We start from the raw sequence: 24426 nt of genomic DNA, 5'->3' as shown, positions 1-24426 counted from the left end.
GATCAATATCACCCCCTCAAACTGGTATTGCAAGGTCCGCTGTGTTTATCATTTGTGGGAGCTTGCTCTGCACAAATTGGCTCCAATGTTTACTTATAAAGGCAGAAGATAACAGAGACTGCAGATGCTGTAATCTGGAACAAAGCACAGGAGAAACAAAGGACTGCAGATGCTGGAATCTGATGATGCAGGAGGAACTCGGCAGGCCAGGCAGCATCCGTGGAGAAAAGCTTGCTTTTCCCGTGGAGAAACTGCCGGCTTTTCTCCGTGGACGCTGCCTGGCCTGCTGAGTTCCTCCAGCATCATTGTTTTTTCCACAAAGCACAGGACACTGGAAGAACTCAGGAGGTCAAGCAGCATCCGTGGAGGAAAAAGGAATCGTCAACACTTCAGGTCAATACCCTACGGAGGGGCTGAGAGGGAAGAGAAGAGATTGCCAGTGTATAGCAATCTGGTTGGACAAACTTGGATTGTTTTCTCTGGAGCGCCAGGAGGCTGAGAGGTGACCTGATTGAAGCTTATAAAATTATGGAAGGCACAGATAGGGTAGATGGAGTCATTTTCCCAGGGTGGAAGTGTCAAATACTAGAGGGCATAGATTTAAGGTGAGAGGGGGAAAGTTTAAAGGAGATTTATATATTCCCACCCCCCCCCCACCCCCAAAGAGAGCAGTAGGTGCCTGGAACACACTGCACCATTTCCTACATTAAAAACAAAACACTAGAAGAACACAGCAGGTCAAGCTACAGCTGTGGAGGCAAAAGGTGCAAGTCAAACTTTCGGGGTTGAGACTGCGCATCAGTCCCAATGAGATCTTCCAGCATTCTGTTTCTTTTCCCCATTCCAGATCTGCACTCTCTTTTGTCTGCACCATTCACTTTCTAGAGTGGCCCAGAGAGGCTAAGTTTCCAGTATAAATTGTAGAGCTGAGAGTGACTGAGTTTTCTTACACAAGGGTATTCAGGACAATTGCAGGGTGTTGGAATTAAAGTGCAGATCAGCCAGTGATGAACTGCAAGGTGTTGTGGGCTGGAGACGATGATGGCCTCTTCCTATATGGAGTCATACAGCACGGAAACAGGTCCTTCGGCCCAACTGGTCCATGCCGACCAAGATTCCCATTTAAGTGAGTGCCATTTCCCGGTGTTTGGCCCATATTTCTCTGAACCTTCCCATGTACCTGTCTAAGTGCCTTTTAAATGTTGTTAATGTACCTGCTTCAACCACATCCTCTGGCAGCTCGTTCCAGATATGTACCACCCTCTGGGTGAGAAAGTGGCCCCTCAGGTTCCTATTAAATGTCTCCCCTCTCATCTTAAACCTATACCCTCTTGATTCCCCAACCCTGAGAAAAAGACTGTGCACCTTCACCCCATCTATGCCCCTGATGATTTTATACACCTCTATAAGATCACCCCTCATTCTCCTACGCTCCAATGAAAAAACTTTCTCAACCTCTCTCTGTAACTCAGTCCCTTGAATCCTAGCAACATCCTCGTAAGTCTCCTCGGCACTCTTTCCAGCTTAATGGCATCTTTCCTACAGCAGGGTGATCGAAACAGAACGCAATATTCCATCTGCGGCCTCACCAACATCTTGTTAACTGCAACATAACATCCCAACTTCTATACTCTTGTGTCCTGACTGACGAAGGCCAGCATGCCAAACACCTTCTTCATCAAGCATTATTACTAAACTCTAAAGGAGATCTGATACTGTATGATAGATAAATAAATAAGCATATTTGTGAGATCAAATACCAGACACCACCCAGTTGGAAGTATTTGTTACACACCCTGCTGATCGCCTTCTGAACTTTGACTTTCCAGGTAAACCCCAGAACACCACACCTACACTTGTGCATGCATTACGACAATAAAACACTCCTAAGTTCTGTTTTCTGGGAAATGAATCTCACTACGCAGAAAGAATTTTAAACACAGTAGAATCTTCTGGAGGCTATTAAGAAAAAAAAGCAGCAAGGATTCTCAGTCTAAGACCACAAGCCTAAAAGCTTGTTGTTAATTGATTGAGAACTGCTTGGCTGAAACCCCTACTTGACCAGTGAATGAATAGAGAATAGCATTTATGCGTGAGAACGTTGCTGTGGAGATGGTGTCACGTAGAAACGGCTGGGTGACTTCAGGCTCGCATTTGCCACTCAGAAAGGCACAAAGGGTCCTTCCCCAACAACCACCACCCATCCCCCCACCCTCTTCCCCAACTCCACCACAGCTAAACGCTTTAAGAAGCTGGGAACCTGTATTAATACAACGCTGCGCAGTTAGCAAAGCAGTTCAGGCCAACTGAACATCCCAACAGCACAAGGAGAAGAAATTCGGCTCAGCACTGAAGTTAAGATTAAAGCAGGCACAACTTTATATCGAGGACAAGAAAGAACCTGAGTTTGAGTACAGCCTCGCTCAGGAGACACTTTATGGCCAAAGTGGGTGTAGTTTAAGAGCTGTCAATACTGCACAGTAGGAATGGAGCAATCAAAGGTCAGAAGAAGTGCAGGAACAAAGGGACCTGAGAATGTGCTCGTGGACTGGGTGATGTGGTGGTGGATGCAAACAGGGGATGCCTCGAGAGGGAGTAAATTAGGTTGCTGGGAATTTCTGCTAGGAGCTGCCAGAGACTCTGTGGGCCGGACAGACTCCTCCTGCACCTGATCATTCAAGTTGTACGAAGCAAGATCTCACAGCAGTACCCCACCCCCTTTGGTTTTCCTTTATCCCTCTGGCCCCTTTTCTTTTCCCTCACGACCTGCCCATCACCCACACCTTCCTCCCTCTTTATTCCATGGTCCACTGTCCTCTCCTATCAGATTCCATCTTTTTCAGCCCTTTCCCTCTGCTACCCATCACCTCCCAGCTTCTCACATCATTCCCACTTCCCTCCCCTCCCTACCTTCCCCCCCTCACCTGTCAGCCTGTGCTCCTCCCCCTCCCCTTCACTCCCCACCCCCCCCAACCACCTTTTATTCCGGCTTCTGCCCTTTCTTTCCAGTCCTGATGAAGGCTCTCGGCCCAAAATGTCAACTGTTCATTCCCCTCCATAGATGCTGCCCGACCTGCTGAGTTCCTCCAGCATTTTGCATGTGTTTCTCACACAGTAATGTGATAACCACCACATCATCAGTTTTAGTTACGCAAGGAGATAATGACCACCCAGTCACAGGGAAACAACCCAACTCTTCAGAAGAATGAGGATTTTTCCAGCAGCTACGCAAAAAAGGCAGAATTTACACCTCATTCTACAAGAGCACTGTTGTGGAGTGGTACCAACTCAGTGCCAGTCTTTGATTGTTCACCTGTCTGGTTTGAGCCAACTATTTTCTGACTTGGGGTCAAGATCCCTTCTCGGCAAGATCTGCGGATCAGATCAGGCCACGGCAGCTCAGCAGCTCATCCTGGGAGGCAGAAAGCCATGGGTTTAAGCCCTGATCTAGATCAGGGACATTGCAGGCCTTCGAACGGGGCGTTACCCAGGGCTCTGCCTGATACAATGAAGCAAAACATCCCTTGGAATGGCTTTCAAATAACAGGAAATCCTCTCAAAGTATGGCCCAAATTTAGTCAACACCAAAATAATATCCATTAGCCATTTATCACTTTGGTGAGTAAATTGTGTGCCACATTTCTCAAAGAACAGCCACTATGCTTCAATAGACACAGTGCTGTTGAATGAAGAGCAATCACTTGATATCTGTCCTGACATACTGAGATATTCTAAATCAGTTTATTATTGTTACATGTACCAAGCTACAGTGATAAACTTTGTTTTGCATGCCATCCATACAGATCAGAGCATCAGTGCATTGAGGTGGTACAAGGGGAAAACAATAACAGAATGCAGAATAAAGTGTTACAGTTACAGAGAAAGTGCAGTGCAGGCAGACGATAAGATGCAAGGCCATGATGAGGTAGATTGTGAGGTGAAGAGTCCATCTTATTGTACTAGGGGACCATTCATTGGTCTTATAACAACAGGATAGAAACTGTCCTTGAGCCTGGTGGTACGTGCTTTCAGGATTTTGTATCTTCTGCCTGATGGTGGGGGGGGGGGGGGGGGGGGGGCAGGTGGGGTGGTGGAAGAGATAATGTCCAGAGTGGATAGGGTCTTTGATTATGTTGGCTGATTTACCAAGGCAGTGAGAATAGACAGAGTCCATGGAGGGGAGGCTGGTTTCCGTGATTCCCTAAAGAGAAGGGTCCTGTTTTACCCCAGGAGCTGGTTTGGATGTCTTCAATGCACAAGCATGTTTTTAATGCCAGTCCCTGCAATGCAAATGGATCTTTAGACCTGTTTCCAGGTTATAAACTGGGCTGCTTGCTGGCACACAGTGGTCCTCATTGTGCCAAGTTGGCTCCATTTGTATGAGCGAGATGAATCCAGCAAAACACTGCGCTCGTAGAAATGGGCAACCGATCCTCACAGACCAATGGACAAGGAGAACAATCTAATGACTGCTAATGTAACTGAGGCAATTAGTTAATGCTCGCAACAGGGCGACTCACAAGTCTCCCAACATTGTGCTCCATAATCCTGCTCACTATTATTAACACCATACACTTCGTGAGGGTTAGTTCAACACTTCCCTCTCCCCCTCGGTTCTCTCCTCTCCTGAAGGGGGACATTCCCACTAGAGGTGAAACTATTGGCCAATCCTCACTGGTGTTTCTGGGATTGAGTGAGGACTTGGGAACCCATCGCTCAAGATTCCACAAGGTGAGTCAGTACTTGGCATTGCGTGTAAGTGTCCCTCCCTCACCAAGGTCCAATCATGGCAGAATCTGGCAAAGATCAGGCCAGTAGCCCTGGATGAACAACTGACCTGAAGGAAATGTGGGGCCTCTGTTCATTTATTTGCTTATGAGATGTGGATGGTGCTGGTAATTCCCGCATCTATTGAACATCCCTAATTGCTCTTGAACTACACTCAGCCACATTTGGAGTCCTATACAGGCCAGATGGGGCAAGGATGGCAGATTTCCATCCTTAACAGGTTATTAGTAAACCATTTGGGTTTTTACAACAATCCAGTGGTTTGATGAGTACTTGCTTATTACAACACAAAGTCATTCGGTCCTTTGGGACCATACTGGTTCCCGGAAGAGCAATCCCATCAATCCCCTAATAATTTATTCTCTCTCACATGTGCATCAGCCCTTTGATTCTTTCTGCCATTAACCTATACTAGGGCAGCAAACAATCTGCTGGAAGAACTCAGTGGGCTGAGCAGCATCAGTGGGAGGAAAGGAAAGGAATTGTCGATGCAGGGTTTCGATCCGAAACGTCGACAATTCCTTTCCTCCCACAGATGCTGCTCGACCCGCTGAGTTCCTCCAGCAGAGTGATTGTTGCTCCAGATTCCCGCATCTGCAGTCTCGTGTCTCCAGCCTACACGAGAGACAATTTACAGCGGCCAATTTAACCTACCGACCAGTTGCCAGCCTCGTTGGGATGTGGGAGAAAACTGGAGCACGCGGGGGAAACCCACGAGTGCCGCTGGGAGAATGTGCAAACTCCACACAGACAGGAGGTCAGGTTTGAATCAAGGCCACTGGAGTTGAGGCAGCAGCACTACCCGCTGTACCACTGCCTTGCCTACTTGTTATTATTCTTCATTCCAAATTAATTTAAATTCCCCAGCTGCTGTGCCAGGATTCGAACTCGTGTCTCTGTATCAATGGCTTACTCTCTGGATGCTAATCCAGTGACTTAACCTACCATGCTACCGTGTAGGACCTCTATACCTGGTTCAGTCCAGCACCCATGTTGGTAGGTTTGGGTGGAGTCAGCAGTTACAAGGTATAGCCTTGTACAACCCACAGCAACCCATTACCACTGCTTTACCAAAGAAGGAAGTCGATCAGTGAGAAAATCTGCCCAATCGATGCATACTGCAGTACGCAAGAGTTCATCCAGGAACTGGCGCCAACCTTGCATCAGTAATGACCCAAGGTTCACCAGATCAATTTCTGGGAGTGGGAATTGGTCTGGTGAAGAGGAAAGATTGAGCAGACTGGCCCTATGCCCTCAGGAGTTTAGAGGAACAAGAGCCGATCTCATTGAAACATAAATTCTTACGGGGTTTGACAGGGTAGATGTGGGGAGGATGTTTTTCCTGTCTGGGGCTGTGTAGAACCAGTCTCCAAATAAGGGGTTGGTCATTCAGGAGGGAGAGGAGAAGAAATTTCTTCATCCAGAGGACGGTGAATTTTAGGAATTCTCTACCCAAGAGGGATGGGGAAGCTCAATCATTGAGGAGACAGAGACCAACAGTAAGGGGCTCAGGGGATTTGAGTAAGGAAGTGACACTGAGGTAAAAGAACAGCTATGATATAATTGAACGGCAGATACAGGGGGCCAAATGGCCTGCTCCTGCCTCTTTTCCTTACGTCCCGGTCCTCTGGTTGGGAAAACTGTCAGCCAGCGTTCCCAAGGGATAACCTATTCACTTAGAAGTTCATAACCAAACACAATCCCTCTACCTTCCAAACAGTCATGTATGAAAGTGTGAATTGTTCACATCTGGGCAAAATCCTGAGGTACCCAGTGCTGATGGAACCAAGTCCAGGATGTACAACCTCCTTCAAGAGAGGAGGAAATAAAATGTGTAATCCGAGGACCTTCCCGCACCCAAGTTATGATATAACTGGAATAACTTCAATCACCGTGTAGGTGTATGACGATTTCACAATTCTGCATTTGTTACAGCACAGCAATAGTACTTGGAGCATCTAACACAGTATTAATGCAACAGAGTATTTATAAAGCAAGGAAGAATACTGGATGACACAGTGATGGACACACAGTACACAGCACCACATGGAGATACAAGAGACCGCAGATGATGGAATCTGCAGCAACAAACAAGATGCTGGTAAACTCAGGCAGCATCTGTGGAAGGAAATGGACAGTCGACATTTTGGGTCGAGACCCTTCATCTGGACTGAAAGATAGAGGGCCAGTATAAAGACGCGAGGGGGAGGGGTGGAGTACAAGCAGGTCCACCTTCCTTTCCTATCAGATCCCACCATCTGTTGCCTCCAGCTATCATCTCCCGGCCTCCATCACTATTCCCACTCTCCCCTCCTCCATCTGCCATTTGCCCCTCCTCATCTGGATCCACCTATCGCTGGCCAACTCTTGATCCACCCCTTTCCCTCACTTCTTTATACTGGCTATCTCCCTTCTACGCTAGTGTAGCGGTTAGCGTAACGCTACTACAGCGCCAGCGACCCGGGTTCAATTCCGGCCGCTGTGTGTAAGGAGTTTGTACGTTCTCCCCGTGTATGCGTGGGTTCCTCCGGGTGCTCCGGTTTCCTCCCACATTCCAAAGACATACAGGTTAGGAAGTTGTGGGCATGCTCTGTTGGCACCGGAAGCGCGGCGACACTTGTGGGCTGCCCCCAGAACACTCTACGCAAAAGATGCATTTCACTGTGTGTTTCAATGTACATGTGACTAATAAAGATTTTGTCTTATCTTATCAGATGAAAGGTCTCGACCCGAATCGTTGACAGTCCACTTCCCTCCACAGATGTTACCTGACCCACTGAGTTCCTCCAGCAGTTTGTTTGTTACCATGTAATGAATTGCTTTTGAAATACACCTAACTACTTTGCATGCAGGACGGATGCTTTAGTCAACCTCCCGATGAAGAGAAAAGTAAAGGAAATAAAAAAATTCAAAAAAAATACATGGCAACAAAGTAGTGCAGCTGGTAGAGCCACTGCCTGACAGCTCCAGTGATGCAGGTTCGATCCTGACCTCCGGTGCTGTGTGGAGTTCGCACATCCTGTGGACCGTGTGGGGTGCCCCCGGATGCTCAAATTTTCTCCCACGTGTGGGCTGTTAAGTTAAATGTCTGCTGTGGAATGCCTCTAATGAGTAGGTGAGTGGTAGAATCTGGAGGGAAATGATGGAAAAGTAGGGGGAGTAAAAAGGGATTAGGGTAGGATTAGTTTAGATAGGTGCTTAGTGATCAGCATGGGCCTGTTCATGTGGAACACGAGAGCTAATCTAGTTTGCTACCTGACCACTAAATTGGTGTTGGTAATATTATTGTCACATGCACCAAGAGACAGTAAATAGCTTTGTTCACATGCCATCAGACAGATCATTCCATACACAAGTACATCGAGGTAGTAAAAAGGGAAACAGAATATAGTGTCGCAGTTACAGAGAAAGTGCAGTGCAGGTTGACAAATAAAGTGCAAGGGCCATGACGAGGTAGATTGGGAAATCAAGAGTCCATCACTTAGTGTACGAGAGGTTCGTTTAAGCGTCTGATAACAGCAGGATAGAAGCTGTCCTTGAGCCTGGTGGTACATGTTCTCAAGCTTTTATGGGTGAGTGGAGAAGAAAGAATGACTGGGGTGGGAGGGGTCCTTGATTACATTGGCTGCTTTCCCGAGGCAGCGGGAAGTGTAGACGGAGTCAATAGAAAGGAGGCTGGTTTGCATGACGGACTGGGCTGTGTTCACAACTGTCATTTTTTGTGGTCTTTGGCAGAGCAGTTGCATATTAAGCTGTGATGCATCTGGATAGGATGTTTTCTATGATGCATCTGTAAAAATCTGTAAGGAATCATTGACATTACATGATCGATATGATCTGTAACTGACATTACAGATCAAATGGCCACTGTAGGAATTGCTAACCTTCACTTCCATTGGATGTTTCTGCAATCAGTGGTCAGCTTAATCCCTCAATGGAAAAATATCCAAATTAGACAAGCTCTTCAAATCAAATGGCATTAAACACGATGGAACATTTGACCATGCTGTACAGAAATAATTCAGTCCCTTTTTCAAAGCCATGCAACCATCAATTTAAATACATTTCAATCATAAGGAAATATAGCTCTGCTTGCTGCTATCTTTAAGCCACAAATGTAAATTTCTAGTGATTCCAATTTTTCTCCCCCTTTTTAATCTCCCCTCTGTTTTGCTTCCACTCTGTAAACCATTCCAATGGACTGCTGACCCACAAAGAGTGAGATACCTCCCTGCTAATGGAGAAATGAGCTACCCTGGTGGTGACTCTGCATTGGCCACACTGACCCGAAGAGAGAACAAAATTCCTTGAGATGCAACATCAAAGCAGCTGAAACAGAAACGCAATGTTCTAAAAATAAACTGCACATTCCTAACTGTCATCAGAAGAAAAGCAGAACAAAAAATGTTTATCTGAAATTAATACAGGCTCACCCCAAACCACATGCCAACGGCTGAATGATTCAGCAGCTTTGCTCCTTAGAATAGTGGGTTGGGGGGTGGGGGGGTGGGCGTGGTGGGAAGGGTGGGATCCCATTCCCTTAGGCTCCATTTCCACCCCCCTCCCTCCCAACCACCACCATTTCCCTTCCTTTCATGCTGGGATTCAATACCACAATCAGTAATTATCCGAGGGGTAAGGCCTCAGGATGAGTGGTAGACCACTTAAGATTGAGATCAGGGAGAATTTCTGCTCCGAGGATTGCGAATCTTTGGAATTCTTTATCCCAGAGGGTTGTAGATGCTGAATCATTAAATATGTCCAAAATCCAGACAAGTTTTCAGGACTGTAGAATCAGGCAGGAAAATGGAGGTGATGACAGAATTACAGAATTACAGATCCAGCCTCCCCTCCGTTGACTTTGTCTACACTTCCTGCCGCCTCGGGATAAGCAGCCGACATAATCAAGGACCCCGGTCTTTCTTTCTTCTCCCCTTTCCATTGGGCAGAAGGTAGAGAAATTTGAAAGCACGTACCACCAGGCTCAAGGACAGCTTCTATCCCACTCTTATCAGACTTCTCACATGATAAAGATGAACTCTTGATCTCCCAATCTACCTCATCATGACCCTTCCACCTTATTTGTCTACCTGCACCGCACTTTTTCATGGAACTGTAACACTATTTTCCTTTTATACTACTTCAATCCACATGTCTGGAATGTTTGGATGGTATGCAAACAAAGCTTTTCACTGTACCTCAGTACATGTGAGAATAATAAACCAATTACCTTGTGATGGTGCAAGCCTGGAGGGTTGTATGGCCCACTCCTACTCTTATTTCTTACATAAATACATTGTACTACACCCACTTCTTTTTATTCCATTCATATGACGATAGGTTGAGCGAGCTCGGGCTTTTCTCTTTGGAGAGAAGGAGAATGAGAGATGACTTGATAGAGGTGAACAAGATGATAAGAGGCATAGATCGAGTGGACAGTCAGAGACTTTTTCCCAGGGTGACAATGGCTAACACGAGGGGCCATAATTTTAAGGTGATTGGAGGAAGATACAAGAGGAATGTCAGAGGTAAGTTTTTTTATTAAAAACACAGAGTGGTGGGTGCGTGGAACGCACTGCCGGCAGAGGTTGTGGGGGCAGATACATTAGGGACATTTAAGAGACTCTTAGATAGACACATGAATGATAGAAAAATAGGGGGCTATGTGGGAGGGAAGGGTTAGATAGATCTTAGAGCAGGATAAAATGCTGGCACAACGTCGTGGGCCGAAGGGCCTGTACTGTACTGTAATGTTCTATATGCCATCTGAACACTCTGATTATCAGCTTTCAATCTCATAGAGTCATACAGCACAGAAACAGGCCCTTCGGCCAATCATGTCAATGCTAACCATCAAGTACCCATCCATTCTAATCCTAGAACCTCCTATCTTGGTGCTGTTAATATTTATTTAGTAAGTGGACCTTCCGAGCATTGCCCACAGTTCTCAGTCTGACCCAACCTGCTTGCTACCCTATATCCTGTATGTTAGCCATTGTGGAGAAGCAACAGTAGGCTCCATTTTAGTACAGAAGGTCCTATATTGAAGAACAAAATGGAGCTTTGGTGCTCTGATTGAAGTAGGGGATTGAGGGAGATGGGACCTGATGAAAACTGGAGCAGAGCTGGGGGTAGCGTATACCTGTCAGGCTGTTGAGTATAAAAGTCAGAAAATCATGCGGCAGCTGTATAAAACTTTAGTTAGGCCTCATTTGGAGTTATGTGTGCAGTTCTGATTGCCACACTACAGGAAGGATGTGGAGGCTTTGGAGAGGGTGCAGAAGAGGTTCACCAGGATGTTGTCTGGATTGGAGAGTACAAGGGAAGGGATATTAGCTATAAGGAGAAGCTGGACAAAAATCAGTAATTATCCCAGGGGTAGGGCCTCAGGATGAGTGGTAGACCACTTAAATTATGAGAGACAGATGGGATTAGTTTGGTTTGGCATCATGGTCAGCACAGACATCATGGGCCGAAGGGCCTTTTCCTGTGCTGTACTGTTCTAAGTCCGGGGGAAGAGGTAAGATGGGACAGTGGCAGTTGGAGGGAATGGAAGAGTGAGGATCCAAGGATAGGCAATGAGCTGGGAGAAGGCAGGATGGGAGTGGGAGCCAGCTGAGAGGCCACGATAGGAGAGAGGAACAATATCCGAAGCCAAGAGAAGAAATAATTTGGCATGAACACATCAATTTGAAAATAATCAAATATTAAATGTTAACTTACATTAAAATTCTTTGCCGAAGAGCTGTAGAGGGTGCGGTGCATTGAAATCTTAATTTAATCATGATTTTCCTTTTAGTGTCAATCAGAAATGGAAGCACAGGCACCAATTACAAACTCTGAGCTCATGAGAGAGCTCAGACCTGAACCAGTCAAAGGGATTCAACTCAAGCCCACAATAAACCAATCCAAAACCACGGATGGATGTGCCACAGAAGGGAGAGTGGTTGAATGTTCAGTGGGTAAGTAGCTACCAATCAGTTTGAGACGTTGTATTTATTAAAACAGTGACAATTGTCTGCATAAAATTCTTTCATTACCTTTGACAAAAATCAATACTGTTAATACACAGCCCAGCTACGCAAAGCATGTACATTACAGTTTTAGTTTAGCACAGAATTTCCAGTCTGGGGTACATGTAACATCTAGTGGGGAGGAGGGCTGTGGGGTACAAGTACACAGAAGGAATTGTGCAAGGCATTTGTAAGGCAGTGGGTGTTTACCCTGGGTGGTGGTGGGTGTCAGGGAGAGGACTGAGGGAGATACTCCTGCAGAAAATGGCAGGCAGTGGGTCCATCACACAACTGATTAGTAGCTTATAGGTGACCTACTGAATAAGGGAAAGCAATACACCAATTTCACAAGTGATGGGGAGAAAGAAGATATTGACAACCAAATATAACAATGACAACCAAAACACGAAACCTGAGGGGTTATAAAAGGGTGTGCAAGAAGGGGAGTGTGAGCAGTTTGTAATCCTGAGAGTGGGATGTAATAAAGGAAGGGTGTCAATCTCTGGCATGGCAGGGTTACATTGTATAAACAACATACTCTGACCGGGATATTACTGGGGCACCAACCAACATTACTGCTAATGACACATGCCAAGTATTCACTGTAGTTAATGACTTTTCATATGTTATGCACAGTAGCTGTAACCATACAGTTTATTATATGATTGACATGTTTTCATGTACCCGCACTTTTACAACCAGTCACTGCCCTTTGAGTGGACGAAAGAGACATTGAGATACAACTTCTGTACAAGGTAGACAGATGCAGGCATATGGAGACACAAGAGAGACTGCAGCTGCCAGAATCTGGAGCAACACAGCAGGTCAGGCAGAATCTGTGGAGGGAAATGAACAGTCAATGTTTTGGGTCAAGACCCTTCATCTGGGCTGAAAGATTACAGGGGAGATAGCCAGTAGAAAGAGGTGAGGGGAAGGAGTGGGGCAAGAGCTGGCAAGTGATAGGTGGATCCAAGTGATAGGCAGATAGAGGGAAGATTGAGTCCAAATGAAGTATTTCATCCCAAAACATTGATTGTCCATTTCCCTCCATAGATGCTGCCTAACCTGCCGAGTTCCTCCAGCATCTCGTGTGTAGATGGTGGTATATCACTTGTCAAACCATTGGTATATTATTGTCACTTGTACCGAGGTACAGTGAAAAACTTGTCTTGCGTACCGATTGTACAGATCAATTCATTACACAGTGCAGATACATTGAGTTAGTACAGAGTGCATGGAGGTAGTACAGGGTAAAAACAATAACAGAACACAGAGTAAGGTGTCACAGCTACAGGGAAGTGCATTGCAGGTATACAATAAGATGCAAGGTCAAACAAGGTAGATTGTGCTTAATTTGCCTTCTTAAGCTAGTGCAACACCTTTTTATCTCTGTTCTAGACAGATCCATTGTAATGAATGACACCCCAAATACAATGGTGCCAATGGTGCAGTTAGCAAGATAGATTGGACCATCCAACCTGGTACAGAACCCCAATAGATAGGGATGTCGGGGAAACCAGTACCGTTTTACTCAATCAAGACATTTTCGGCAGTAGGCAGGTAACTACAGCAAGTGGGGGTGATCAGATTGTCAGGCAGTGTTCTCTGGTGTTAAAGCACCCTCAGTCCATTGCCCCCACCACACACAGGAAGCTTCCACTGCAAACTTTTCTCAAAGGTTTGACACATTCTTTAGTTTCGATTGGGTTGGCTGATCGGTGGCTTCTTATTCAAGCCCAACTGTTTAGATAATGTATGCCCTCCTGGGAAGGAACCACAAGAAGTTCAAAAACTATCTACACAACACTCTTTTGCAACCCCAGTGTTTCAATGTGCTCCACGGCTAAGGAAACAGTTACTTTGAATTTACCACACACCAGCAGTCCATTTAGCCAAAGATCTGTGCTGTTTACCCTCCACATGCACCTCCCCCCACCCAATTTAATCTTATCCTTTTATCCCTTTCTCCCCTCTGGACTTATCCATCTTCCTCTTACACACATTTTGGTTATGTGCATCAGCTACTCCCTGTGGTAGTGAGTTCTGAGCACTGTTGTAAAAAGAGAGTTTCTTCAGCACTGACTTTTATTAGCAACTATCATTTCTATTTGGGACATCTAGTTTTTGATTTCTGCCTGAGGTAGAAACATCTCAGCTACCCTACTCAAACTCTTCATTATTTTAAAGGCTGTGATTAGTTCTCCCCTTGACCTTTGCTCCACCGTGGTGTCTGCAGGTTGTAAAGTAGGGAGAGAGAGTTAGGAGCTGACTACCCTTCAGAAGAACTCCAAATATCCACTGTAGAAGGTCCTCACACACGCACACAACTTTCAGTAACAGAAACTACAGATGGACTCTTGACCACACAATCTACCTCGTTATGGCCATTTTATTGTCTGCCTGCACTTTCTCTGTAACTGTGACACTTCATTCTGTTATCCCTTGTACTACCTCGATGTACTTATGTGATGAAATGATCTGTATGGATGGCATGCAAAACAAAGTTTTTCACTGTACCTCAGTACATGTGACAATAATAAACCAATTTATATCGAATAACATAAGAAAATTCTTATCACCTTCAGTTTCCTCTCCCTCTATCTGAAGCCAAACCCTCTTCAGTTTTATCTTACTGACAGCTTTCTGGAAGCTTCTCCACATGGTCATTACTCAGGTCATATGAGTGAAAGAGAGATACAGCATAAGAACGGGCTCTTTGGCCTAACAACCTTCAACCACCATTTACACATATCCTATATTCCCTGTGGAACGAGAAACCGGGGCAATGTTTCAGGTTGAAAACCTTTCATCAGAACATCTGAGTTCCTTTCCACAGGGTGCCTGTGATGCAATGATCAGTATCATTCACCAGGCCGACTAATCGATCAGATCAATCAATTAGTGTAGGCAGCAAAGCTAGAAGCAAGATTCAGGAATCATCAACAGCATTCATATTATGATATCTCAGTGAAACAGCTTGATATACACACTGACATACAAACATCAGGAGTCTGCCTTATATGCATGTGATCCAGTACTGTCACTCAACTGTGGCCGATCTTATAAGTACAAATTCCCTCTTCAACATATTGCCTGATTTCTACGGTGACTAAAAAATAAATCTATTTTTGCCTTTCAAAGTCTTAACAATTAAGTATCTCTACCTAAACCCCAATCACTACAGTTTAGCAACACTATGATTACTTTGCACTAAAATGGACTTTGTTTTTTTTTTTGTTCCAATTGTGCATATGACAATAAACTCGACTTGACGACAGCTGGACTTGGGAGTTACAACAATTGACAAGCATCAACTCATCCACACCTTGGCCCTCAGTTCTGAGACTAACTCCTGGTTTTAGATTCTAGATTAGCAATGAGAATGTGCGAGTCTCTCCAGAATGAGACGGCATTAAGCAGTCAGCCAATGTTCTGTGTCACAAATAACCACAATTCCTTCCCTAGTTGATAAACGTTGGTGTCAGCCGTGCTTCTGGGGACAGCAGTCTTGCCTTCGAATCAGAAGGCTCTGAGTTCAAGCCCAACTCCAGTGCAGTACTGAGGAAGTGCTGCATTGTCAAAGCTGGCCTCCTTCAGTTGAGACATTAAACTCAGCTGGCAGAGGAGTTCTCCTTGGTGTTTTGGGCAATATCCCTCCCTCAAATATCACTAAAACTAGATAACCACATTGTGGGATCTTGCTGTGATTGTTGGCTGCCATATTTCCTACTTACAAGCACGAAAAGAACTTGGTTCTTGTAAAGTGTTTTGGGATGTCCTCAAAAAGAACACCAAGGTGCTACAAGGAAACAAATACATATTTTCTAATACACATAGACACCCTACCAACTATGGGAATTTGATTTTGCCTGCCCCTAGCCCAGGGTTAACAAGGCCCATTGTGGCTTCTTGATTGTTGCTTTAGATCACCTTTTTCCCCCTTTTAAAATAAAACTTCTGTAATGAGGCACAAGTTTTAAACGTGTCCCTGCCAGTCTCCATTAATGCAGAGCTCCAGCTGCTTAACAGAAGCCGTCACATCCGATGCCAACTGTCCCAACTCATAATAAAATGCAATCCGGAAAACACCTCACTACTTCCAACTGAAAATGACTAGGCACCGCATAATTTAAGCCACTGAAATGGATTCCAGATAACTGCTGAACCACACGGTTAAATATTAAACAGATGCTTGAGGGAAAGGTGCAGGATTCTTGAAAGCAGTACATGTGTACATTGCCTTAAAACAACTCACATGCTTCTGGTAATTCAAAAAAGAGCCTCAAGAACTTGCTTTCACTACCCACAGTTCCCAATATCTCATTTTAAACTGCTCACAATCAACACTACCGATTTTATTCTCCTGTTCGTGCACCAACTTATTTAAACTAGCTAGTTTCCATTTTATTTACATGTTACCTACCTGTGGAATGCCGCGAATCTCTCTGGGCCTGGCTTTATTTTGTTTTCGTTAAATAGCTGGTCCTTTTAGATGAATTTCTCCCCTCCTGTTCCTTCCTTATTTCTCCACCCTCGTTGAGCTCAGATGAAAAAAAAGAGCCTCAGAAAAAAAAACAGCGAATCCCTTCTCTATCTTTAACAAATCCTCCCCCCTCAAACAAAAAGATCCAACAAGTCTGAGAATGAAGTAAAAGAGGCTGAGCATTAAAAAAAAGAGGAATTGGAATTGAAACAATCCCCCGTTAAACATTAAATACTTTGGATCCTGAAATCGACCCTTAAAAGAGCACGCTCGCACACTCAATGGTGATTCAGCAACAAAGCAGCCAAACCAACAACAACACTGGGTCTGGGTATTTCTATTTAAAGGAAAAAAAAGATCTGAACTTCATTACAAATATTAAATAGTCGAAATAGGTCGAATTGAAGGGATTATGGTGGTTACTCACTGTCTTCCAGAGGCGCCGTGCAAATTATGTTGTTTTCAGCCTCTTCGCTTGTTGCTTGTATGAAAACAAGTCAGTTCGTGGAATTCCTGGGTCAGATGATACTCACACACGCAGATGCCTTTCATTCATAAAAAAAACACACGGGCGGCGCGCACGTCACTGACTGGATGGCCATAGATGGTAAAGTAATGACGTCAGTCAATCCGGTCAAAAGAATGATGTAACCTTTCGGGGAAGCCATGTTTGTGCGGGGCAAGCGACGGTGGGGGGCACTCCACCCACTGCTGCTGAGGGGCAAGTGTGCTAGCAGCGAAGGGTACTGTCGCCTGTTAGCCCCACTTGGAGGCTGGTTCTCAGCAAAGAAGCAGCTCCTTTCTCAACGAGTGTTGCTTTCCAAGCAGTAGAACTGGAGCTGAATGCAAATACTTCAGAGAGGCTAATAATTAAAAATAGATTTGCAAGGCAGCTTTTCCAGCAAATCTAACCAAACTGGGAGGGTCTAGAGCAACACGCAAAGGAGCTGAAGGAATTTAGTTGGTCAGGCAGCATCTATGGAGGGAAATGGGCAGTCGAGGCTTCGGGTCAGACTCTCATCTGGACTGGTGGTCTAGCTGTCTTGACCTATGCATTGAAACATAGACAAGTCTGACAGCTCGACAGGCTGGATGCAAGGAGAGAACCTTGAAGGAAAACACAGTGATGCTGGAGGAACTCAGCAGGCCAGGCAGCATCCGTGGAGAAAAGCAAGGCGGTCAACGTTTCGGGTCAGGACCCTTCTTCAGGACTGAAGATAGGAAAAGGGGAAGCCCAATATATAGGAGGGAAAAGCAGAGCAGTGATAGGTGGACAAAAGAGGGGAGGCAGGATGGGCACAGGGTGGTGATAGGTAGATGCAGGTAAGAGATAGTGATAGGCAGGTTCAGGGGAGGAGGGGAGAGCAGATCCACCAGGGGATGGGTCAAAGGTAAGGAGAGAAAGGAAAAAAGATAGAAAAAAAGAGGCTAGGAAAGGGAAGAAGGGTGGGAGGGGGGTGTTGTGGGGAAGGGGGGTGGGGATTAGTTAAAGTGGGAGAATTCAATGTTCATGCCGTTGGGCTGTAAGGTTCCAAGACGGTAAATGAGGTGCTGTTCCTCCAGTTTGCGCTTGGACTTCTCCTGGCAGTGGAGGAGGCTGAGGACTGACATATCCTTGGTGGGGAGGGGAGTGTGGGGTTGCTATAAACAGGACAACAGTGTTAGGATTTGGGGTAAGACATTTAGAAACATAGAAAACCTACAGCACAATTCAGGCCCTTCAGCCCACAAAGCTGTGCTGAACATGTCACTACCTTAGAAATTACCAGGCTTACCCACAGCCCTCTATTTTTCTAAGCCCCATGTACTATCCAAAAGTCTCTTAAAAGACCCTATCGTATCCGCCTCCACCACCGTTGCCGGCAGCCTGTTGGAGGTCCCCACCTCCCTCACTTGATTGCATGCTCCACCTTCCTATCCTGTCAGATTCCATCATCTGCAGCCCTTTGTCGCCTCCACCTCTCACTTCCCAGCCTCTGTTGCGATTCCCACTCTCCCCTCCTCCATCTGCCTATCACCCCTCTTCACCCGGATAGACCTGTCGTTTGCGAGCTCTTGCTCCACCCCTTCCCTTCACCTTTTTATACTAGCAATTCCTCTAGCTTTCATTCCAGATGAAGAGCCTCAACTTGAAACATCGACTGTCCACTTCCATTCACAGATGCTGTCTGATCTGTTGAGTTCCTCCAGCAGTTTGTTTGTTGGTCCTTTGGCCCATTGAGTCAGCATGGACCGCAAAGCACCCAGTTGCACTAATACTCCTGATTGTTCTCCTGACATCCCCATCAGCCTCCCTCCCCTCCTCCCCCACTTGATTCTATCACACACTCACACAGTAGAGGTAATTTGCAGTGGCTAACTAATCAATCAACTCGCAGGTCCTTGGAATTTGGGAGGAAGTCTGATTATATGAAGGTAACCCATGTGGTCACGGGAAGAATGTGCAAACTCAACATAAAAAAACACCGGAGTTCTGGATTGAACCTGGGTCACCGGGGCAGTGAGGCGTCAGCTCTACCAGCTGCCCAACAGATGAATGAGTGCAGCACCAGCAACTCTCAAGAGCCTTGACAGTATCCAGAACAAAGCAGATGGTTGACTGGCACCCCATCAACAATACTAAATGTTCATTCGCACCAATTCCAGTGCACAGTGGCTGCAGTGTATATTGTTTACAAAATAGTCTGTAGTTACTTGCCCAGGCTACTCCAATAGCACCTCCTAAACTTGCAACCTCTACCACCAAGAAGGACAAGGACTGTGGACACACAAGATTAACATTGCCCTTCAAGTTTCCCTTCCTGATTTGGAAATATATTGCTGGTTGTTCATTGTCATTGGGTATAAATACTGGGACTCCCTCACCAACAGCACTGTGCAAGTACCTTTTTCACCAAAAGGACTCCAGCATTTCAAGGTGACTCACTGCCATCTTCTCAAGGATAATTGGGGATGGACAATTACAATGGGGATGGTGATGCCCAGATCTCAAACCTGAATAAAAATGAACATGATTATTTAATTGAGCCTTAAAGTGACTCCAGACCTGCAGACATGTCTCAACACCCCTCTGAAAACATCCAAGCATCTCACTGGTTTTGAAGAGGAGGTAGAAAATAAATGCATAGTATCACTAAATTTAGGACTGAGATGAGAAGAAATCTGTTCAGTCAAAGTGAACCTGTGGAATTTGCTACCACAGAAGGCAGTGTTGAGATCAAGTTACTGAATACATTTAAGGAGACAGATTCCTAGACACATAAAGTGGCAGGGTGGTACAGCTAATGGAGCCTTTACCTCACAGCACCAGACACCAATGTTCAATCCTGACCTCGGGGTGCTGTCTGTGTGGAGTTTGCATGTTCTCCCTGTCACTGCGTGTGTTTCCCCCCGGGTGCTCTGGTTTCGTCCCACATCCCACAAGGTGGAGGGGTTAGAAAGTTAATTGGCTGCTGTAAATTGCCCCTAGTGTGTAGGTGAGTGGGAGTTGGTGCCAATGTGGCAGGAATGAAAGTGAAACTGATGTAGGATTAGTATAAGTGGGTGGTTGATGATTGGCGTGGACTCGGGGGGACAAAGGGCCTGTTTCCGTGCTGTATCTCTCTATGACTATGTCAATAGGCATCCAGGGATACAGGGAAAGTGCAGGAATTTAGTATTGAGGGGATCAGCTGTGATCATAATGTGGCTAGCAGATTCAAAGGGCTGAATGGCCTATGATCATACAGCACAGAAATAGGCCCTATGGCCCACCATGTCCATACCAACCATCAAGTACCCATCTGTACAAATCCCACTTGCCAGCACTTACATTTATCGTCAAAGATCCCCACCATCCGGGCCATGCCATCTTCTCACAGCTCCCATCGGGCAGGAGGTACAGAAGCCTGAAGTCCCACACCACCAGGTTCAGGAATAGCTACTTCCCTTCAACCATTCGGTTCTTGAACCAACCTGCACAACCCTAATCACTACCTCAGTATAGCAACACTATGAACATTTTGCACTACAATGGCTGTTTTTTTGTTCTAATTGTGTTCTTTCTTATAAAAATTGTGTATATTTTATGCATAATTTATGTTTTTTCTTATGAATGTTGAGTATCTGATGCTATGTGCCTGTGATGCTGCTGCAAGTAAGTTTCTCAGTGCACCTGTGTGTACATGGACTTGTGCATGTGACAATAAGCTTGACTTTGACTTTGCTTTGGCAATTCAAGTGTGTGCCCAGATTCCTGTTCCAATGTTGCTTTGTTGACGGGAGGAATAGAGAAGCAGAATATTAAGTGGAGGGAGGTGGCAGAATGCAGCAGTGCAGAGGATCTGGGTGTCATCTGATGGGAAATTCAGCAAGCAGGCACTGCAAGTAATTAGCAAGGCAAATGGCTATTATTGCAAAAGGACATGAAATATTAAAAAATGGGGAAGTTTGCTGCAATTCACATGACATTGGTAAAATCACACTGTATTTTTTGATCATGTTACCTCTCCAGGGCAGTCGACACAATCTCTCCTCGCATGACAAAACTGTCATCTCAGACACCAGTCTGGTGAACCTTTGCTACAATTCTCCTGCTTGGTACAACCTCAAGGAACTAATAGATTAGTCAGACATGATATCCCCTTTGTAACTTCAAGCTGATTCTGCTCAATTGTGTTATTATTTTCTAATTATCATAATATTACATCTTCTTTAGATTACATCTAAACCAATTCCTAAACCATTTCCAAGACTGGCCTTCAGAAGGGAGCATTTCTGAATACGGGGCCTCCAAACACCCTCTGAAGATGGTTGAATAGCCAGTCCTCCACCACTTTGAAGATCAGAGATCCCAGAGGAAGCCGGTTTCAGACAATTGGTTAGCAGTGTCACATTTGCTATCCGCTGATTTGCAGGAAACATTCTAGGATCTATAGAATTTTGGAAGATGATAACTGGATGGACAACTTTCCATCCAGATGGATAACTTTCTTCATAGCCATCTCTTTCTGGGATGTAGATCATCAACTCTTTGTGATTTACCAGTTTTCATACTCAGTAATTTATCTACTAGTATTTCTTTACTAACACCAGCTTCTTTTACTCCTTCATTTATACTACACTTGGTTCCCAGTATCCTGTGACGTTAGACACAATGTGTTTATTTATTTCATTTGCAATTTCCTTCATTATTCTTCATTTACTTTCTTAGAAAGAAATTCAGCATGTCCCTGTTGAGTCTTACCGATTTTTACTCATGCACCAGAGAAAGCATTCTGTCCAGATGCATCACAGCTTGGTATGGCAACTGCTCCGCCCAAGCCCACAAGAAGCCACAGAGAGTTGTGAACGCAGCCCAGTCTATCGTGAAAACCAGCCTCCCCTCTGTTGACTCCGTGTACACTTCCTGCTGCCTTGAGAAAGCAGCCAACAAGGACCCCTCCAACCCCGGTCATTCTCTCTTCTGCCCCCTCCTGTCAGGCAGAAGATACAAAAGCTTGAAAGCATGTACCACTAGATTCAAGGGCAGCTTCTGTCCTGCTGTTACTAGACTCTTGAATGGACCTCTCATATGCTAAAGATGAATTCTTGATCTCCCATTATACCTCGTCATGGCCCTTACATTTTATTTGATTACCTGCACTGCACTTACTCTGTAATTGCAACATTATATTCTGTATTCTGTTTTCTTTTTTGATGTACTTATGTATGGTACGATCTGCCTGGATGGCACGCAAACAAAAGTTTTTCACTGTATGTCAGTACACGTGACAATAATAAACCAATTCCTAAACCAATTCTAAGACTGGCCTTCAGAAGGGAACATTTCCGAATGAGGGGCCTCCACATTCCACCAAACACAAGGCCCAGGGTTGAATAGCCAGTCCTCCACCATCATGAAGAGCAGAGATCCCAGAGGAAGCCAGTCTCAGGTTTGGGGGTTCCGGTCAGATGATGGGAGAGTTGCTGAGGACATCAGTAACAGTGGAACGTTAGAAGTAAGCTGATCTTTGGAAGTTTGATGACAACGCTGCATGCTAAGTTAATAACATGGACTATAAAGATTTACACAATAAAGTTCTTGCAGAACTGCACAGAAACCAGCTGACTAATGAATCACACCATCTCACATCACCAACAAAGGAAGATTGTAGTACAACCATTACTGGTAAGCATGAACATCACATGTTTTTAATCAGAAAGATAGATTTTCATCATGAATAACAACACAGCTTACTAACCTATCAAGGATTCATGCATACACATTCCATGGATTCCTTGTGAAGAACAGTGAACTTTTAAAACTTAAATTGTTACAAGATTGGAAATAAGCAAGACAGCTGTTATAAGAGTTAGATCATTACGACATTCTTAGGTATTAATAAAATGCAGGCTGTTTGTCTACAGTCAGCCGTTGGAGACAGATGAAATTTTGGGGACTGAAATGCAGAGTTTAGCCTAATGATCTGGTTAGCTGACGAAGAAATAGAACTTAGAATATACTGAACAGCAGCTGCCGTATCTGATCAGGCCTGGTAACGCGATTGCTGTGCAACCACTTTGCTGATCCTTTTGTTGTATCACTGTAGCAATTAATAAATAACCTGCTTTTATGGTTTCCTTTCGCCAAATCCATTTGCACATAGACCTTTGGAGTATTGGCAGGTGGGGCTGAACAATAATGCCGGAAAGTTAACTGCACCTGACTGCAGGAAGAAGGACACCTTGGAGACGTCAGCAACAGCCCAGGTAAGGTGCAGCCCTTTAAACAATGCTGAAAGAAACCCCAGTCCTCAACCTGTGACAAAGGCCTGCTGTAGGGATCCAGTGTACTTGGTCAGAATGATGACATACAGGTATTGCATGATATCTAACATCACTGCACATATCTGACAACCTCTGTGCTTAGGACATCCCTAGAGATTGAAGATCTGCTTCTGAAGTGGCCAATGTAGGAACTATAGACTCGTTCACAGATGGGACAGCTAGTGGATGAGAAGGGAGGGGGATGAGTTGGCTGTGAATTGGTCTGTTCCTTCCACCTTAGATATCAGTGTGCTCCCTTTACACAGCAGTAGGGTTCTCAATGCCAACCCGACTGCTCCTTCTCCTCTTTGAGCAGTTGTGGGCCAAGAATTCCCAGGATTCGGTGGGGATGTTGCATTTTTTCAAGGAGGCTCTGTGAGCACACAGAACGTAGAACAGTACAGCACAGGAACAGGCCCTTCAGTCCACAATGTCTGTGTCGAACATGATACCAAATTAAATTGAATGTCTTCTACCTGTATGTGAGCCATATCCCTCCATTCCCTGCATAGTCATGTGTCTGTCTAACAGCCTCTTAAGTGCCACTGTCGTATCTGCCTCACCACCACCCCTGGCAGCCTGTTCCGGGCACCCACCACTCTGTGTAAAACACTTGCCCCACACATCTCCTTTGAACTCACCTTAAATGCATGTCCTCTGGTATTTGACATTCTACCCTGGGAAAAAGATTCTGAATGTCTACCTTATCTATGCCTCTCATAACTTTAGAAATTTCTGTCAGGTCTCCCCTCAGCCTCCGACACCAGAGAAAGCAACCCAAGTTTGTCCAACTTCTCCTTATAACTCATTCCCTCTAATCCAGACAACATCCTGGTGAACCTCTTCTTTTTGGAATGGAGACTCTGGCATTGGTCATGTGAATAACGGGATCTGCAATTCATTTCTGATTGAATATAACTGGTGCCTCAGTGCTGGGGAAGCTGGTCTGGGAGGGGAGACTGCACAAAAGTACTAGTTACAGTTTAAAGTCTGAGACACAAGACACTGCAGATGCTGCAATCTGGAGCAACAAACAAGCTGCTGGAGGAACTCAGTGGGTCGAGCAGCACCTGTGGGAGGAAAGGAATTGTCAATGTTTTGAGTTGAAACCCTGCATCAGGACAGGTTTAAAAAGTCCTCTGTCTTCTGTTCCAACCCGAAAATCTCTTGCCAAGCCTCACAAACTTGGCGGTCCTGGTCCAGACATAGTGAACAAAGGAAAACTCCTTTGGTTTGCTGGAAAGTTTGAGAACCAGAGGTTATAGAGTTAAGGTGAATAGCAAAGGGTCAAAGGAGATATGATGAAATTACACAGAATCTATCCATGATCTGCAATGCGTAGACAGGTTGAATTGT

At 45.1% G+C, this 24426-nt stretch overlaps 1 protein-coding gene across 3 annotated transcripts in view; it reads right to left on the bottom strand.

The window, feature by feature from the left end:
• LOC127585703 (transcription factor MafK-like) overlaps positions 1-16811 on the bottom strand; it is a 44958-nt gene extending 28147 nt beyond the window's left edge. For 2 of the 3 annotated variants that reach the window (XR_007958556.1, XM_052043404.1), the window contains exons 1-2: positions 16712-16800; positions 16225-16342 (exon numbers count right to left, since the gene is read on the bottom strand). The gene's annotated coding sequence lies outside the window, so the exon portion shown is untranslated. Of the gene's footprint in view, positions 1-16224; positions 16343-16711 lie in introns of all 3 variants that reach the window. The other variant, XM_052043405.1, reaches the window with a different exon arrangement.
• Positions 16812-24426: the final 7615 nt, after the last annotated feature.

This window comes from Pristis pectinata, chromosome 33 (genome assembly GCF_009764475.1).
Source record: "Pristis pectinata isolate sPriPec2 chromosome 33, sPriPec2.1.pri, whole genome shotgun sequence".
Taxonomy (NCBI): Eukaryota; Metazoa; Chordata; class Chondrichthyes; order Rhinopristiformes; family Pristidae; genus Pristis; species Pristis pectinata.
This window is presented reverse-complemented; position numbering and strand designations above follow the sequence as displayed.